This window comes from Heterodontus francisci, chromosome 28 (genome assembly GCF_036365525.1).
Source record: "Heterodontus francisci isolate sHetFra1 chromosome 28, sHetFra1.hap1, whole genome shotgun sequence".
NCBI lineage: Eukaryota > Metazoa > Chordata > Chondrichthyes > Heterodontiformes > Heterodontidae > Heterodontus > Heterodontus francisci.
The window spans coordinates 46,163,534-46,186,652 of record NC_090398.1 but is presented as its reverse complement, the minus strand read 5'-3'; positions in this window follow the sequence as shown (position 1 = coordinate 46,186,652).

Genomic DNA, 23,119 nt, shown 5'->3' with positions numbered 1-23,119 from the left:
AACCCCTTCCCCACACACTGAAACCCCTTCCCCACACAGTGAAACCATTCCGCCCACACACAAACCCCTTACCCACAAACTGAAACAGATCTCCACACACTGAAACATATCCCCACACACTGAAACGCCTTCCCCACACACTGAATCCACTTCCCCACACACTGAAACTCCTTCCCCCCACACTGAAACCCTTCCCCAAACTCTGAAACCCCTTCGCCACACACTGAAACCCCTTCCTCACAAACTGAAACCCTCCCCCCGCACTCTGAAACCCCTTCCCCACACACTGAAACCCCATACCCACACATTGAAACACATCCCCACACACTGAAAACATTCCCCACACACTGTTACCCTTCCCCAAACACTGAAACACTTCCCCACACACTGAAACCCCTTCCGCACACAATGAAACACCTTCCCCACACACTGAAACCCCTTCCCCAAAAACTGAAACACCTGCCGCACACACTGAAACCCCTTCCGCACAAACTGAAACCCCTTCCCCACACAATGAAACCCCTTCCCCAAACACTGAAACCCCTTCCCCACACACTGAAAACCCTTCCCCACACACTGAAACACCTTCCCCACACACTGAAACCCCTTCCCCACACACTGAAACCCCTTCCCCACACAGTGAAACCATTCCGCCCACACAGAAACCCCTTACCCACAAACTGAAACAGATCTCCACACACTGAAACATATCCCCACACACTGAAACGCCTTCCCCACACACTGAATCCACTTCCCCACACACTGAAACTCCTTCCCCCCACACTGAAACCCTTCCCCAAACTCTGAAACCCCTTCGCCACACACTGAAACCCCTTCCTCACAAACTGAAACCCTCCCCCCGCACTCTGAAACCCCTTCCCCACACACTGAAACCCCATACCCACACATTGAAACACATCCCCACACACTGAAAACATTCCCCACACACTGTTACCCTTCCCCAAACACTGAAACACTTCCCCACACACTGAAACCCCTTCCCCACACACTGAAACAACTTCCCCACATGCTGAAACGCCTTCCCCACACACTGTAACACATTCCCACACACTGAAACCCCTTCCCCACACACTGAAACACATTCCCACACACTGAAACCCATTCCCCACACACTGAAACACATCCCCGCACACTGAAACCCCGTCCCCACACACTGTAACACATTCCCACACACTGAAACCCCTTCCCCACACACTGAAACACATCCCCGCACACTGAAACACATCCCCACACACTGAAACCCCGTCCCCACACACTGTAAAACATTCCCACACACTGAAACCCCTTCCCCACACACTGAAACACATCCCCGCACACTGAAACCCCTTCCCCACAAACTGAAACACATCCCCACACACTGAAACCCATTCTCCACACACTGCAACACATCCCCACACACTGAAACCCTTTCCCCACACACTGAAACACATCCCCACACACTGAAACACCTTCCCCACACACTGAAACCCCTTCCCCACACACTGAAACCCCTTCCACACACAGTGCAACCCTTCCACACACACTGAAACCCCTTCCCCACACACTCAATCACCTTCCCCACACACTGAAACCCATCCCCACACACTGAAATCCCTTCCGCACACACTGAAACACTTCCCCACACACTGAAATCCCTTCTGCACACACTGAAACCCCGTCCCCACACACTGTATTCCTTCCCCACACACTGAAACACTTCCCCGCACACTGAAACCCCTTCCCCACACACTGAAACCCCTCTCCCCACACAATGAAACACCTTCCCCACACAGTGAAACCCCTTCCCCACACACTGAAACACCTTCCGCATACACTGTAACCCCTTCAGCACATAATGTAACACCTTCCCAACACACTGAAACCCCTTCCCCACACACTGAAACTCCTTCCCCCCACACTGAGACCCTTCCCCAAACTCTGAAACCCCTTCGCCACACACTGAAACCCCTTCCTCACAAACTGAAACCCTCCCCCCGTACTCTGAAACCCCTTCCCCACACACTGAAACCCCATACCCACACATTGAAACACATCCCCACACACTGAAACACTTCCCCACACACTGAAACCCCTTCCCCACACACTGAAACAACTTCCCCACATGCTGAAACGCCTTCCCCACACACTGTAACACATTCCCACACACTGAAACCCCTTCCCCACACACTGAAACACATTCCCACACACTGAAACCCCTTCCCCACACACTGAAACACATCCCCGCACACTGAAACCCCGTCCCCACACACTGTAACACATTCCCACACACTGAAACCCCTTCCCCACACACTGAAACACATCCCCGCACACTGAAACACATCCCCACACACTGAAACCCCGTCCCCACACACTGTAAAACATTCCCACACACTGAAACCCCTTCCCCACACACTGAAACACATCCCCGCACACTGAAACCCCTTCCCCACAAACTGAAACACATCCCCACACACTGAAACCCATTCTCCACACACTGAAACACATCCCCACACACTGAAACCCTTTCCCCACACACTGAAACACATCCCCACACACTGAAACACCTTCCCCACACACTGAAACCCCTTCCCCACACACTGAAACTCCTTCCACACACAGTGCAACCCTTCCCCACACACTGAAACCCCTTCCCCACACACTCAATCACCTTCCCCACACACTGAAACCCATCCCCACACACTGAAATCCCTTCCGCACACACTGAAACACTTCCCCACACACTGAAATCCCTTCTGCACACACTGAAACCCCGTCCCCACACACTGTATTCCTTCCCCACACACTGAAACACTTCCCCGCACACTGAAACCCCTTCCCCACACACTGAAACCCCTCTCCCCACACAATGAAACACCTTCCCCACACAGTGAAACCCCTTCCCCACACACTGAAACACCTTCCGCATACACTGTAACCCCTTCAGCACATAATGAAACACCTTCCCAACACACTGAAACCCCTTCCCCACACACTGAAACCCCTTCGCCACACACTGAAACACCTTCCACACACACTGAAACACCTTCCCCAAACACTGAGACCACGTCCCCACACACTGGAACCCCTTCCCCACGCACTGAAACACATCCCCACACACTGAAACCCAATCCCCACACACTGAAACACATCCCCAACCACTGAAAATCTTCCCCACACACTGTAACCCTTCCCCACACACTGAAACACTTCCCCACATACTGAAACCCCTTCCCCACACACTGAAATACCTTCCCCACACACTGAAACCCCTTCCCCAAACACTGAAACACATCCGCACACACTGGAACCCCTTCCCCACACACTGAAACCCCATCCCCACCCACTGAAACCGCATCCACACACACTGGAAATCTACCCCACACACTGTAACCCTTCCCCACACACTGAAACACTTCCCCACACACTGAAACCCCTTCCCCACACACTGAAACACCTACCCCACACACTGAAACCCCTTCCCCACACACTGCAACCCTTCCCCACACACTGAAACTCATCCCCACACACTGAAACCCCGTCCCCACACACTGCAACACCTTCCCCACACACTGAAACCCCTTCCTACACACTGAAACCCCTTCCGCACACAGTGAAACACATCCCCACACACTGAAACCCCTTCCCCACACACTGAAACACATTCCCCACACACTGACACCCTTCCCCACACACTGAAACCCCTTCCGCACACACTGAAACCCTTCCCCACACACTGAAACCCCTTCACCACCCACTGAAACCCCGTCCCCACACACTGTAACCCTTCCCCACACACTGAAACACTTCCCCACACACTGAAACCCCTTCCCCACACACTGAAACAACTTGCCCACATGCTGAAACCCCTTCCCCACACACTGAAACCCTTCCCCACACACTGAAACCCTTCCCCACAGACTGAAACACATCCCCACATACTGAAACCCCTTCCCCACACACTGAAACACCTTCCCGCAGACTGAAACCCCTTCTGCACACAGTTAAACCATTCCCCAAACACAGAAAGCCCCTCCCCACACACTGAAACCTCCTCCCCACAATTCTGAATATCCTTCCGCACACAATGAAACACCTTCCACACACAATGAAACACCTTCCCCACGCACTGAATCCCCTTCCCCACACACTGAAACCCCTTCCGCACACAATGAAACACCTTCCCCACACACTGAAACCCCTTCCCCAAAAACTGAAACACCTGCCGCACACACTGAAACCCCTTCCGCACAAACTGAAACCCCTTCCCCACACAATGAAACCCCTTCCCCAAACACTGAAACCCCTTCCCCAAACACTGAAACCCCTTCCCCACACACTGAAACACCTTCCCCACACACTGAAACACCTTCCCCACACACTGAAACCCCTTCCCCACACACTGAAACCCCTTCCCCACACAGTGAAACCATTCCGCACACACTGAAACCCCTTACCCACAAACTGAAACAGATCTCCACACACTGAAACATATCCCCACACACTGAAACGCCTTCCCCACACACTGAATCCACTTGCCCACACACTGAAACTCCTTCCCCCCACACTGAAACCCTTCCCCAATCTCTGAAACCCCTTCGCCACACACTGAAACCCCTTCCTCACAAACTGAAACCCTCCTCCCGCACTCTGAAACCCCTTCCCCACTCACTGAAACCCCTTCCCCACACACTGGAACCCCTTCCCCACGCACTGAAACACATCCCCACACACTGAAACCCCATCCCCAACATTGAAACACATCCCCACACACTGAAAACCTTCCCCACACACTGTCACCCTTCCCCACACACTGAAACACTTCCCCACACACTGAAACCCCTTCCCCACACACTGAAACAACTTCCCCACATGCTGAAACCCATTCCCCACACACTGAAACCCTTCCCCACACACTGAAACCCTTCCCCACACACTGAAACCCTTCCCCACACACTGAAACACATCCCCACACACTGAAACCCCGTCCCCACACACTGTAACACATTCCCACACACTGAAACCCCTTCCCCACACACTGAAACACATCCCCGCACACTGAAACACCTTCCCCACACACTGAAACCCCTTTCTACACACTGAAACCCCTTCCGCACACAGTGAAACACATCCCCACACACTGAAACCCCTTCCCCACACACTGAAACACATTCCCCACACTCTGAAACACTTCCCCACACACTGAAGCCCCTTCCCCACACATTGAAACCCCTTCCCCACACACTGAAACCCTTTACCACACACTGAAACCCATTTCCCACACACTGAAGCCCTTCCCCACACACTAAAACCCCTTCCCCACACACTGAAACAACTTCCCCACACACTGAAACCCGTTCTGCACACAGTTAAACCCTTCCCCACACACTGAAACCCCCTCCCCACACACTGAAACCCCTTCCCTACACACTGAATACCCTTCTGCACACAATGAAACACCTGTCGCACACACTGAAACCCCTTCTGCACACACTGAAACCCCTTCCCCACACACTGAAACCCCTTCCACACACACTGAAACCCCTTCCACACACACTGAAACACCTTCCCCACACACTGAAACCCCTTCCCCACACACTGAAACCCCTTCCGCACACAGTGAAACCCTTCCCCACACACTGAAACCCCTTCGCCACAAACTGAAACAGATCTCCACACACTGAAACATATGCCCACACACTGAAACGCCTTCCTCACACACAGAATCCACTTCCCCACGCACTAAATCCCCTTCCCCACACACTGAAACCCCTTCCGCACATAATGAAACACCTTCCCCACACACTGAAACCCCTTCCCCAAAAACTGAAACACCTGCCGCACACACTGAAACCCCTTCCGCACAAACTGAAACCCCTTCCCCACACAATGAAACCCCTTCCCCAAACACTGAAACCCCTTCCCCACACACTGAAACCCCTTCCCCACACACTGAAACCCCTTCCCCACACACTGCAACCCTTCCCCACACACTGAAACTCATCCCCACACACTGAAACCCCGTCCCCACACACTGCAACACCTTCCCCACACACTGAAACCCCTTCCTACACACTGAAACCCCTTCCGCACACAGTGAAACACATCCCCACACACTGAAACCCCTTCCCCACACACTGAAACACATTCCCCACACACTGACACCCTTCCCCACACACTGAAACCCCTTCCGCACACACTGAAACCCTTCCCCACACACTGAAACCCCTTCACCACCCACTGAAACCCCGTCCCCACACACTGTAACCCTTCCCCACACACTGAAACACTTCCCCACACACTGAAACCCCTTCCCCACACACTGAAACAACTTGCCCACATGCTGAAACCCCTTCCCCACACACTGAAACCCTTCCCCACACACTGAAACCCTTCCCCACAGACTGAAACACATCCCCACATACTGAAACCCCTTCCCCACACACTGAAACACCTTCCCGCAGACTGAAACCCCTTCTGCACACAGTTAAACCATTCCCCAAACACAGAAAGCCCCTCCCCACACACTGAAACCTCCTCCCCACACATCTGAATATCCTTCCGCACACAATGAAACACCTTCCCCACACAATGAAACACCTTCCCCACGCACTGAATCCCCTTCCCCACACACTGAAACCCCTTCCGCACACAATGAAACACCTTCCCCACACACTGAAACCCCTTCCCCAAAAACTGAAACACCTGCCGCACACACTGAAACCCCTTCCGCACAAACTGAAACCCCTTCCCCACACAATGAAACCCCTTCCCCAAACACTGAAACCCCTTCCCCAAACACTGAAACCCCTTCCCCACACACTGAAACACCTTCCCCACACACTGAAACACCTTCCCCACACACTGAAACCCCTTCCCCACACACTGAAACCCCTTCCCCACACAGTGAAACCATTCCGCACACACTGAAACCCCTTACCCACAAACTGAAACAGATCTCCACACACTGAAACATATCCCCACACACTGAAACGCCTTCCCCACACACTGAATCCACTTGCCCACACACTGAAACTCCTTCCCCCCACACTGAAACCCTTCCCCAATCTCTGAAACCCCTTCGCCACACACTGAAACCCCTTCCTCACAAACTGAAACCCTCCCCCCGCACTCTGAAACCCCTTCCCCACTCACTGAAACCCCTTCCCCACACACTGGAACCCCTTCCCCACGCACTGAAACACATCCCCACACACTGAAACCCCATCCCCAACATTGAAACACATCCCCACACACTGAAAACCTTCCCCACACACTGTCACCCTTCCCCACACACTGAAACACTTCCCCACACACTGAAACCCCTTCCCCACACACTGAAACAACTTCCCCACATGCTGAAACCCATTCCCCACACACTGAAACCCTTCCCCACACACTGAAACCCTTCCCCACACACTGAAACCCTTCCCCACACACTGAAACACATCCCCACACACTGAAACCCCGTCCCCACACACTGTAACACATTCCCACACACTGAAACCCCTTCCCCACACACTGAAACACATCCCCGCACACTGAAACACCTTCCCCACACACTGAAACCCCTTTCTACACACTGAAACCCCTTCCGCACACAGTGAAACACATCCCCACACACTGAAACCCCTTCCCCACACACTGAAACACATTCCCCACACTCTGAAACACTTCCCCACACACTGAAGCCCCTTCCCCACACATTGAAACCCCTTCCCCACACACTGAAACCCTTTACCACACACTGAAACCCATTTCCCACACACTGAAGCCCTTCCCCACACACTAAAACCCCTTCCCCACACACTGAAACAACTTCCCCACACACTGAAACCCGTTCTGCACACAGTTAAACCCTTCCCCACACACTGAAACCCCCTCCCCACACACTGAAACCCCTTCCCTACACACTGAATACCCTTCTGCACACAATGAAACACCTGTCGCACACACTGAAACCCCTTCTGCACACACTGAAACCCCTTCCCCACACACTGAAACCCCTTCCACACACACTGAAACCCCTTCCACACACACTGAAACACCTTCCCCACACACTGAAACCCCTTCCCCACACACTGAAACCCCTTCCGCACACAGTGAAACCCTTCCCCACACACTGAAACCCCTTCGCCACAAACTGAAACAGATCTCCACACACTGAAACATATGCCCACACACTGAAACGCCTTCCTCACACACAGAATCCACTTCCCCACGCACTAAATCCCCTTCCCCACACACTGAAACCCCTTCCGCACATAATGAAACACCTTCCCCACACACTGAAACCCCTTCCCCAAAAACTGAAACACCTGCCGCACACACTGAAACCCCTTCCGCACAAACTGAAACCCCTTCCCCACACAATGAAACCCCTTCCCCAAACACTGAAACCCCTTCCCCACACACTGAAACCCCTTCCCCACACACTGAAACCCCTTCCCCACACACTGAAACCCCTTCCCCACACAGTGAAACCATTCCGCACACACTGAAACCCCTTACCCACAAACTGAAAAAGATCTCCACACACTGAAACATATCCCCACACACTGAAACGCCTTCCCCACACACTGAATCCACTTCCCCACACACTGAAACTCCTTCCCCCCACACTGAAACTCCTTCCCCCCACACTGAAACCCTTCCCCAAACTCTGAAACCCCTTCCCCACACACTGAAACCCCTTCCTCACACACTGAAACCCTCCCCCCGCACTCTGAAACCCCTTCCCCACTCACTGAAAACCCTTCCCCACACACTGGAACCCCTTCCCCACGCACTGAAACACATCCCCACACACTGAAACCACATCCCCACACATTGATACACATCCCCACACACTGAAAACCTTCCCCACACACTGTAACCCTTCCCCACACACTGAAACACTTCCCCACACACTGAAACCCCTTCCCCACACACTGAAACAACTTCCCCACATGCTGAAACCCCTTCCCCACACACTGAAACCCTTCCCCACTCACTGAAACCCTTCCCCACACACTGAAACACATCCCCACACACTGAAACCCCGTCCCCACACACTGTAACACATTCCCAAACACTGAAACCCCTTCCCCACACACTGAAACACATCCCCGCACACTGAAACACCTTCCCCACTCACTGAAACCCCTTTCTACACACTGAAACCCCTTCCGCACACAGTGAAACACATCCCCACACACTGAAACCCCTTCCCCACACACTGAAACACATTCCCCACACTCTGAAACACTTCCCCACACACTGAAGCCCCTTCCCCACACATTGAAACCCCTTCCCCACACACTGAAACCCTTTCCCACACACTGAAACCCCTTTCCCACACACCGAAGCCATTCCCCACACACTGAAACCCCTTCCCCACACACTGAAACAACTTCCCCACACACTGAAACCCGTTCTGCACACAGTAAAACCCTTCCCCACACACTGAAACCCCCTCCCCACACACTGAAACCCCTTCCCCACACACTGAATACCCTTCTGCACACAATGAAACACCTGCCGCACACACTGAAACCCCTTCTGCACACACTGAAACCCCTTCCCCACACACTGAAACCCCTTCCACACACACTGAAACACCATCCCCACACACTGAAACCCCTTCCCCACACACTGAAACCCCTTCCGCACACAGTGAAACCCTTCCCCAAACTCTGAAACCCCTTCATTACACACTGAAACCACTTCATCACACACTGAAACCCTTCCCCACAGACTGAAACCCCTTCCGCACACAGTGACACACTTTCCAACACACTGAAAACACTTCCCCACACATGAAAACACTTCCCCACACACTGAAACACATCCCCACACACTGAAACCCTTTCCCCACACACTGAAACCCCTTCCGCACACAATGAAACACCTTCCCCACACACTGAAACCCCTTCCCCAAAAACTGAAACCCCTTCCCCACACAATGAAACCCCTTCCCCAAACACTGAAACCCCTTCCCCACACACTGAAACCCCTTCCCCACACACTGAAACCCCTTCCCCACACACTGAAACACCTTCCCCACAAACTGAAACCCCTTCCCCACACACTGAAACCCCTTCCCCACACAGTGAAACCATTCCGCACACACTGAAACCCCTTACCCACAAACTGAAACAGATCTCCACACACTGAAACATATCCCCACACACTGAAACGCCTTCCCCACACACAGAATCCACTTCCCCACGCACTGAAACTCCTTCCCCCCACACTGAAACCCTTCCCCAAACTCTGAAACCCCTTCCCCACACACTGAAACCCCTTCCTCACACACTGAAACCCTCCCCCCGCACTCTGAAACCCCTTCCCCACACACTGAAACCCCTTCCCCACACACTGGAACCCCTTCCCCACGCACTGAAACACATCCCCACACACTGAAACCCCATCCCCACAAACGGAAACACATCCCCGCACACTGAAAACCTTCCCCACACACTGTAACCCTTCCCCACACAATGAAACACTTCCCCACACACTGAAACCCCTTCCCCACACACTGAAACAACTTCCCCACATGCTGAAACCCCTTCCCCACACACTGAAACCCTTCCCCACACACTGAAACCCTTCCCCACACACTGAAAAACATCCCCACACACTGAAACCCCGTCCCCACACACTGTAACACATTCCCACACACTGAAACGCCTTCCCCACACACTGAAACACATCCCCGCACACTGAAACACCTTCCCCACACACTGAAACCCCTTTCTACATACTGAAACCCCTTCTGCACACAGTGAAACACATCCCCACACACTGAAACCCCTTCCCCACACACTGAAACACATTCCCCACACTCTGAAACACTTCCCCACACACTGAAGCCCCTTCCCCACACATTGAAACCCCTTCCCCACACACTGAAACCCTTTCCCACACACTGAAACCCCTTCCCCCACACACTGAAGCCCTTCCCCACACACTGAAACCCCTTCCCCACACACTGAAACAACTTCCCCACACACTGAAACCCCTTCTGCACACAGTTAAACCCTTCCCCACACACTGAAACCCACCCCCCCCACACACTGAAACCCCTTCCCCACACACTGAAACCCCTTCTGCACACACTGAAACCCCTTCCCCGCACACTGAAACCCCTTCCGCACACAGTGACACACTTCCCCACATACTGAAAACACTTCCCCACACATGAAAACACTTCCCCACATACTGAAACACATCCCCACACACTGAAACGCCTTCCTCACAAACTGAATTCCCTTCCCTACACATTGAAACCCCTTCCCCCCACACAGAAAACCTTCCCCACACTCTGAAACCCGTTCCCCAAACACTGAAACCCCTTCATCACACACTGAAACCCTTCTCCACACACTGAAACCCCTTCCACACACAATGAAACACCTTCCCCACTCACTGAAACCCCTTCCCCACACACTAAAACCCCTTCCCAACATACTGAAACACCTTCCCCACACACTGAAACACCTTCCCCACACACTGAAACACCTTCCCCACACACTGAAACCCATTCCGCACACACTGAAACCCATCCCCACGCACTGAAACCATATCCCCACACACTGAAACACATCCCCACAGACTGAAACAACTTCCCCACACACTGAAACACTTCCCCACACAATAAAACACATGCCCACACATTGAAACACATCCCCACACACTGAAACACATCCCCACACACTGAAGCCCCGTCCCCACAACTGTAACACATCCCCACACACTGAAATCCCTTCCCCACACACTGAAACACATCCCCGCACACTGAAACACCTTCCCCACACACTGAAACCCCTTCCTACACACATTGAAACACCTTCCGCACACAGTAAAACACATCCCCACACACTGAAACCCCTTCCCCACACACTGAAACCCCTCCCCACACACTGAAACCCTTCCCCACACACTGAAACCCCTTCCGCACACACTGAAACCCTTCCCCACACACTGAAACCCCTTCCCCACACTCTGAAACCTTTCCCCACACTCTGTCATCCTTCCCCACACACTGAAACACTTCCCCACACACTGAAGCCCCTTACCCACACATTGAAACCCCTTCCCCACACACTGAATACCCTTCTGCACACAATGAAACACCTGCCGCACACACTGAAACCCCTTCTGCACAAACTGAAACCCCTTCCCCACACACTGAAACCCCTACCACACACACTGAAACACCTTCCCCACACACTGAAACCCCTTCCCCACACACTGAAACTCCTTCCGCACACAGTGAAACCCTTCCCCACACACTGAATCCTCTTCCCCACACACTGAAACCCCTTCCCCCCACACTGAAACCCTACCCCAAACTCTGAAACCCCTTCATGACACACTGAAACCCCTTCATCACACACTGAAACCCTTCCCCACACACTGAAACCCCTTCCGCACACATTGAAACACATCCCCACACACTGAAACACCTTCCCCACACACTGCAATCCCTTCCCCACACACAGAAACACCTTCCCCACAGACTGAAAAACCTTCCCCACACTCTGACATCCCTTCCCCACACAATGAAACCCTTCCCCACACTCTGATACCCCTTCCCCAAACACTGAAACACCTTCCCCAAACAATGAAACCCCTTCCCCACACACTGAAACAACTTCGCCACGCACTGAAACCCCTTCAGGACACACAGAAACCCATCCCCACACACTGAAACCCCACCCCCACACACTGAAACCCCTTCCCCACACACTGAATCCCCTTCCCCACACACTGAAACACATCCCCACACACTGAAACACCTTCACCACACACTGAAACCCCATCCGCAGACACTGAAACCCCTTCCCCACACACTGAAACCCATCCCCACACACTGAAAGCCCGTCCCCACACACTGTAACACATCCCCACACACTGAAATCCCTTCCCCACACACTGAAACACATCCCCGCACACTGAAACACCTTCCCCACACACTGAAACCCCTTCCTACACACATTGAAACACTTTCCGCACACAGTAAAACACATCCCCACACACTGAAACCACTTCCCCACACACTGAACCCCCTCCCCACACACTGAAACCCTTCCCCACACACTGAAACCCCTTGCGCACACACTGAAACCCTTCCCCACACACTGAAACCCATTCCCCACACTCTGAAACCTTTCCCCACACTCTGTAATCCTTCCCCACACACTGAAACACTTCCCCACACACTGAAGCCCCTTACCCACACATTGAAACCCTTTCCCCACACACTGAATACCCTTCTGCACACAATGAAACACCTGCCGCACACACTGAAACCCCTTCTGCACAAACTGAAACCCCTTCCCCACACACTGAAACCCCTACGACACACACTGAAACACCTTCCCCACACACTGAAACCCCTTCCCCACACACTGAAACTCCTTCCGCACACAGTGAAACCCTTCCCCACACAATGAAACACCTTCCCCACACACTGAAACATATCCCCACACACTGAAACGCCTTCCCCACACACTGAAACCCCTTCCGCACACACTGAAACCCCTTCCGCACACATTGAAACCATCCCCACACACTGAAACACCTTCCCCACACACTGCAATCCCTTCCCCACACACTGAAACACCTTCCCCACAGACTGAAAAACCTTCCCCACACTCTGACATCCCTTCCCCACACACCGAAACCCTTCCCCACACTCTGATACCCCTTCGTTAAACACTGAAACACCTTCCCCAAACACTGAAACCCCTTCCCCACACACTGAAACAACTTCGCCACGCACTGAAACCCCTTCAGCACACACAGAAACCCATCCCCACACACTGAAACCCCACCCCCACACACTGAAACCCTTTCCCCACACACTGAATCCCCTTCCCCACACACTGAAACACATCCCCACACTCTGAAACACCTTCACCACTCACTGAAACCCCATCCGCAGACAGTGAAACCCCTTCCCCACACACTGAAACCCATCCCCACACACTGAAACACATCCCCACACACTGAAACACCTTCCCACACACTGAAACCCTTCCCCACACACTCAAACAAATCCCCACACACTGAATCACATCCCCTCACACTGAAACACCTTCCGCACACACTGAAACACCTTCCCCACACACTGAAACACCTTCCCCACACACCGAAACACCTTCCCCACACACTGAAATACCTTCCGAAAACACTGAAACACCTTCCCCACACACTGAAACCGCTTCCCCACACACTGAAACCCTTTCCCACACACTGAAACCCCTTCCCCACACACTGAAGCCCTTCCCCACACACTGAAGCCCTTCCCCACACACTGAAACAACTTCCCCACACACTGAAACCCCTTCTTCACTCAGTTAAACCCTTCCCCACACACTGAAACCCCCTCCCCACACACTGAAACCCCTTCCCCACACACTGAATACCCTTCTGCACACAATGAAACACCTGCCGCACACACTGAAACCCCTTCTGCACACACTGAAACCCCTTCCCCACACACTGAAACCCCTTCCCCACACACTGAAACCCCTTCCACACACACTGAAACACCTTCCCCACACACTGAAACTCCTTCCGCACACAGTGAAACCCTTCCCCACACACTGAAACCCCTTCGCCACACAATGAAACACCTTCCCCACACACTGAAACATATCCCCACACACTGAAACGCCTTCCCCACACACTGAATCCTCTTCCCCACACACTGAAATCCCTTCCCCACACACTGAAGCCCCTTACCCACACATTGAAACCCCTTCCCCACACACTGAATACCCTTCTGCACACAATGAAACACCTGCCGCACACACTGAAACCCCTTCTGCACAAACTGAAACCCCTTCCCCACACACTGAAACCCCTACCACACACACTGAAACACCTTCCCCACACACTGAAACCCCTTCGCCACACACTGAAACTCCTTCCGCACACAGTGAAACCCTTCCCCACACACTGAAACCCATTCGCCACAAACTGAAACAGATCTCCACACACTGAAACATATCCCCACACACTGAAACGCCTTCCCCACACACAGAATCCACTTCCCCACACACTTAAACCCCTTCCCCCCACACTGAAACCCTTCCCCAAACTCTGAAACCCCTTCATCACACACTGAAACCCCTTCATCACACACTGAAACCCTTCCCCACACACTGAAACCCCTTCCGCACACAGTGACACACTTCCCCACATACTGAAAACACTTCCCCACACATGAAAACCCATCCCCACATACTGAAACACATCCCCACACACTGAAACGCCTTCCTCACAAACTGAATTCCCTTCCCCACACATTGAAACCCCTTCCCCCCACACAGAAAACCTTCCCCACACTCTGAAACCCGTTCCCCAAACACTGAAACCCCTTCATCACACACTGAAACCCTTCTCCACACACTGAAACCCCTTCCACACACAATGAAACACCTTCCCCACTCACTGAAACCCCTTCCCCACACACTAAAACCCCTTCCCAACATACTGAAAACCCTTCCCCACACACTGAAACACCTTCCCCACACACTGAAACACCTTCCCCACACACTTAAACCCATTCCGCACACACTGAAACCCATCCCCACGCACTGAAACCCATCCCCACACACTGAAACACATCCCCACAGACTGAAACACCTTCCCCACACACTGAAACACTTCCCCACACAATAAAACACATGCCCACACATTGAAACACATCCCCACACACTGAAACACATCCCCACAGACTGAAGCCCCGTCCCCACACACTGTAACACATCCCCACACACTGAAATCCCTTCCCCACACACTGAAACACATCCCCGCACACTGAAACACCTTCCCCACACACTGAAACCCCTTCCTACACACATTGAAACACCTTCCGCACACAGTAAAACACATCCCCACACACTGAAACCCCTTCCCCACACACTGAAACCACTCCCCACACACTGAAACCCTTCCCCACACACTGAAACCCCTTCCGCACACACTGAAACCCTTCCCCACACACTGAAACCCCTTCCCCACACTCTGAAACCTTTCCCCACACTCTGTAATCCTTCCCCACACACTGAAACACTTCCCCACACACTGAAGCCCCTTACCCACACATTGAAACCCCTTCCCCACACACTGAATACCCTTCTGCACACAATGAAACACCTGCCGCACACACTGAAACCCCTTCTGCACAAACTGAAACCCCTTCCCCACACACTGAAACCCCTACCACACACACTGAAACACCTTCCCCACACACTGAAACCCCTTCCCCACACACTGAAACTCCTTCCGCACACAGTGAAACCCTTCCCCACACACTGAAACCCCTTCGCCACACAATGAAACACCTTCTGCACACACTGAAACATATCCCCACACACTGAAACGCCTTCCCCACACACTGAATCCTCTTCCCCACACACTGAAACCCCTTCCCCCCACACTGAAACCCTTCCCCAAACTCTGAAACCCCTTCATCACACACTGAAACCCCTTCATCACACACTGAAACCCTTCCCCACAAACTGAAACCACTTCCGCACACATTGAAACACATCCCCACACACTGAAACACCTTCCCCACACACTGCAATCCCTTCCCCACACACTGAAACACCTTCCCCACAGACTGAAAAACCTTCCCCACACTCTGACATCCCTTCCCCACACACTGAAACCCTTCCCCACACTCTGATACCCCTTCCCCAAACACTGAAACACCTTCCCCAAACAATGAAAACCCTTCCCCACACACTGAAACAACTTCGCCACGCACTGAAACCCCTTCAGCACACACAGAAACCCATCCCCACACACTGAAACCCCACCCCCACACACTGAAACACCTTCCCCACACACTGAATCCCCTTCCCCACACACTGAAACACATCCCCACACACTGAAACACCTTCACCACACACTGAAACCCCATCCGCAGACACTGAAACCCCTTCACCACACACTGAAACCCATCCCCACACACTGAAAGCCCGTCCCCACACACTGTAACACATCCCCACACACTGAAATCCCTTCCCCACACACTGAAACACATCCCCACACACTGAAGCCCCGTCCCCACACACTGTAACACATCCCCACACACTGAAATCCCTTCCCCACACACTGACACACATCCCCGCACACTGAAACACCTTCCCCACACACTGAAACCCCTTCCTACACACATTGAAACACCTTCCGCACACAGTAAAACACATCCCCACACACTGAAACCCCTTCCCCACACACTGAAACCACTCCCCACACACTGAAACCCTTCCCCACACACTGAAACCCCTTCCGCACACACTGAAACCCTTCCCCACACACTGAAACCCCTTCCCCACACTCTGAAACCTTTCCCCACACTCTGTAATCCTTCCCCACACACTGAAACACTTCCCCACACACTGAAGCCCCTTACCCACACATTGAAACCCCTTCCCCACACACTGAATACCCTTCTGCACACAATGAAACACCTGCCGCACACACTGAAACCCCTTCTGCACAAACTGAAACCCCTTCCCCACACACTGAAACCCCTACCACACACACTGAAACACCTTCCCCACACACTGAAACCCCTTCCCCACACACTGAAACTCCTTCCGCACACAGTGAAACCCTTCCCCACACACTGAAACCCCTTCGCCACACAATGAAACACCTTCTGCACACACTGAAACATATCCCCACACACTGAAACGCCTTCCCCACACACTGAATCCTCTTCCCCACACACTGAAACCCCTTCCCCCCACACTGAAACCCTTCCCCAAACTCTGAAACCCCTTCATCACACACTGAAACCCCTTCATCACACACTGAAACCCTTCCCCACAAACTGAAACCACTTCCGCACACATTGAAACACATCCCCACACACTGAAACACCTTCCCCACACACTGCAATCCCTTCCCCACACACTGAAACACCTTCCCCACAGACTGAAAAACCTTCCCCACACTCTGACATCCCTTCCCCACACACTGAAACCCTTCCCCACACTCTGATACCCCTTCCCCAAACACTGAAACACCTTCCCCAAACAATGAAAACCCTTCCCCACACACTGAAACAACTTCGCCACGCACTGAAACCCCTTCAGCACACACAGAAACCCATCCCCACACACTGAAATCCCACCCCCACACACTGAAACCCCTTCCCCACACACTGAATCCCCTTCCCCACACACTGAAACACATCCCCACACACTGAAACACCTTCACCACACACTGAAACCCCATCCGCAGACACTGAAACCCCTTCCCCACACACTGAAACCCATCCCCACACACTGAAAGCCCGTCCCCACACACTGTAACACATCCCCACACACTGAAATCCCTTCCCCACACACTGAAACACATCCCCGCACACTGAAACACCTTCCCCACACACTGAAACCCCTTCCTACACACATTGAAACACCTTCCGCACACAGTAAAACACATCCCCACACACTGAAACCACTTCCCCACACACTGAACCCCCTCCCAACACACTGAAACCCTTCCCCACACACTGAAACCCCTTCCGCACACACTGAAACCCTTCCCCACACACTGAAACCACTTCCCCACACTCTGAAACCTTTCCCCACACTCTGTAATCCTTCCCCACACACTGAAACACTTCCCCACACACTGAAGCCCCTTACCCACATATTGAAACCCCTTCCCCACACACTGAATACCCTTCTGCACACAATGAAACACCTGCCGCACACACTGAAACACCTTCTGCACAAACTGAAACCCCTTCCCCACACACTGAAACCCCTACCACACACACTGAAACACCTTCCCCACATACTGAAACCCCTTCCCCACACACTGAAACTCCTTCCGCACACAGTGAAACCCTTCCCCACACACTGAAACCCCTTCGCCACACAATGAAACACCTTCCCCACATACTGAAACATATCCCCAAACACTGAAACGCCTTCCCCACACACTGAAACTCCTTCCGCACACGCTGAAACCCCTTCCGCACACATTGAAACCATCCCCACACACTGAAACACCTTCCCCACACACTGCAATCCCTTCCCCACACACTGAAACACCTTCCCCACAGACTGAAAAACCTTCCCCACACTCTGACATCCCTTCCCCACACACCGAAACCCTTCCCCACACTCTGATACCTTTTCCCCAAACACTGAAACACCTTCCCCAAACACAGAAACCCCTTCCCCACACACTGAAACAACTTCGCCACGCACTGAAACCCCTTCAGCACACACAGAAACCCATCCCCACACACTGAAACCCCACCCCCACACACTGAAACCCCTTCCCCACACACTGAAACCCCTTCCCCACACACTGAATCCCCTTCCCCACACACTGAAACACATCCCCACACACTGAAACACCTTCACCACACACTGAAACCCCATCCGCAGACAGTGAAACCCCTTCCCCACACACTGAAACCCATCCCCACACACTGAAACACATCCCCACACACTGAAACACCTTCCGACACACTGAAACCCTTCCCCACACACTCAAACATATCCCCACACACTGAATCACATCCCCACACACTGAAACACCTTCCCCACACACTGAAACACCTTCCCCACACACTGAAACACCTTCCCCCCACACCGAAACACCTTCCCCACACACTGAAATACCTTCCGAAAACACTGAAACACCTTCCCCACACACTGAAACCGCTTCCCCACGCACTGAAACCCTTTCCCACACACTGAAACCCCTTCCCCACACACTGAAGCCCTTCCCCACACACTGAAACAACTTCCCCACACACTGAAACCCCTTCTTCACTCAGTTAAACCCTTCCCCACACACTGAAACCCCCTCCCCACACACTGAAACCCCTTCCCCACACACTGAACACCCTTCTGCACACAATGAAACACCTGCCGCACACACTGAAACCCCTTCTGCACACACTGAAACCCCTTCCCCACACACTGAAACCCCTTCCCCACACACTGAAACCCCTTCCACACACACTGAAACACCTTCCCCACACACTGAAACTCCTTCCGCACACAGTGAAACCCTTCCCCACACACTGAAACCCCTTCGCCACACAATGAAACACCTTCCCCACACACTGAAACATATCCCCACACACTGAAACGCCTTCCCCACACACTGAATCCTCTTCCCCACACACTGAAATCCCTTCCCCACACACTGAAGCCCCTTACCCACACATTGAAACCCCTTCCCCACACACTGAATACCCTTCTGCACACAATGAAACACCTGCCGCACACACTGAAACCCCTTCTGCACAAACTGAAACCCCTTCCCCACACACTGAAACCCCTACCACACACACTGAAACACCTTCCCCACACACTGAAACCCCTTCGCCACACATTGAAACTCCTTCCGCACACAGTGAAACCCTTCCCCACACACTGAAACCCCTTCGCCACAAACTGAAACAGATCTCCACACACTGAAACATATCCCCACACACTGAAACGCCTTCCCCACACACAGAATCCACTTCCCCACACACTTAAACCCCTTCCCCCCACACTGAAACCCTTCCCCAAACTCTGAAACCCCTTCATCACACACTGAAACCCCTTCATCACACACTGAAACCCTTCCCCACACACTGAAACCCCTTCCGCACACAGTGACACACTTCCCCACATACTGAAAACACTTCCCCACACATGAAAACCCTTCCCCACATACTGAAACACATCCCCACACACTGAAACGCCTTCCTCACAAACTGAATTCCCTTTCCCACACATTGAAACCCCTTCCCCCCACACAGAAAACCTTCCCCACACACTGAAACCCCTTCCCCACACACTGAAACCCCTCCATCACACACTGAAACCCTTCTCCACAAACTGAAAACCCTTCCGCACACACTGAAACCCTTCCCCACACTCTGAAACCCCTTCCCCACACTCTGAAACCTTTCCCCACACTCTGTAATCCTTCCCCACACACTGAAACACTTCCCCACACACTGAAGCCCCTTACCCACACATTGAAACCCCTTCCCCACACACTGAATACCCCTCTGCACACAATGAAACACCTGCCGCACACACTGAAACCCCTTCTGCACAAACTGAAACCCCTTCCCCACACACTGAAACCCCTACCACACACACTGAAACACCTTCCCTACACACTGAAACCCCTTCCCCACACACTGAAACTCCTTCCGCACACAGTGAAACCCTTCCCCACACACTGAAACCCCTTTGCCACACAATGAAACACCTTCTGCACACACTGAAACATATCCCCACACACTGAAACGCCTTCCCCACACACTGAATCCTCTTCCCCACACACTGAAACCCCTTCCCCCCACACTGAAACCCTTCCCCAAACTCTGAAACCCCTTCATCACACACTGAAACCCTTCCCCACACACTGAAACCCCTTCCGCACACATTGAAACACATCCCCACACACTGAAACACCTTCCCCACACACTGCAATCCCTTCCCCACACACTGAAACACCTTCCCCACAGACTGAAAAACCTTCCCCACACTCTGACATCCCTTCCCCACACACTGAAACCCTTCCCCACACTCTGATACCCCTTCCCCAAACGCTGAAACACCTTCCCCAAACAATGAAACCCCTTCCCCACACACTGAAACAACTTCGCCACGCACTGAAACCCCTTCAGCACACACAGAAACCCATCCCCACACACTGAAACCCCTTCCCCACACTCTGAAACCTTTCCCCACACTCTGTAATCCTTCCCACACACTGAAACACTTCCCCACACAATGAAGCCCCTTACCCACACATTGAAACCCCTTCCCCACACACTGAATACCCTTCTGCACACAATGAAACACCTGCCGCACACACTGAAACCCCTTCTGCACAAACTGAAACCCCTTCCCCACACACTGAAACCCCTACCACACACACTGAAACACCTTCCCCACATACTGAAACCCCTTCCCCACACACTGAAACTCCTTCCGCACACAGTGAAACCCTTCCCCACAAACTGAAACCCCTTCGCCACACAATGAAACACCTTCCCCACACACTGAAACATATCCCCAAACACTGAAACGCCTTCCCCACACACTGAAACTCCTTCCGCACACACTGAAACCCCTTCCGCACACATTGAAACCATCCCCACACACTGAAACACCTTCCCCACACACTGCAATCCCTTCCCCACACACTGAAACACCTTCCCCACAGACTGAAAAACCTTCCCCACACTCTGACATCCCTTCCCCACACACCGAAACCCTTCCCCACACTCTGATACCCCTTCCCCAAACACTGAAACACCTTCCCCAAACACTGAAACCCCTTCCCCACACACTGAAACAACTTCGCCACGCACTGAAACCCCTTCAGCACACACAGAAACCCATCCCCACACACTGAAACCCCACCCCCACACACTGAAACCCCTTCCCCACACACTGAAACCCCTTCCCCACACACTGAATCCCCTTCCCCACACACTGAAACACATCCCCACACACTGAAACACCTTCACCACACACTGAAACCCCATCCGCAGGCAGTGAAACCCCTTCCCCACACACTGAAACCCATCCCCACACACTGAAACACATCCCCACACACTGAAACACCTTCCCACACACTGAAACCCTTCCCCACACACTCAAACAAATCCCCACACACTGAATCACATCCCCACACACTGAAACACCTTCCCCACACACTGAAACACCTTCCCCACACACTGAAACACCTTCCCCACACACCGAAACACCTTCCCCACACACTGAAATACCTTCCGAAAACACTGAAACACCTTCCCCACACACTGAAACCGCTTCCCCACACACTGAAACCCTTTCCCACACACTGAAACCCCTTCCCCACACACTGAAGCCCTTCCCCACACACTGAAACAACTTCCCCACATACTGAAACCCCTTCTTCACTCAGTTAAACCCTTCCCCACACACTGAAACCCCCTCCCCACACACTGAAACCCCTTCCCCACACACTGAATACCCTTCTGCACACAATGAAACACCTGCCGCACACACTGAAACCCCTTCTGCACACACTGAAACCCCTTCCCCACACACTGAAACCCCTTCCCCACACACTGAAACCCCTTCCA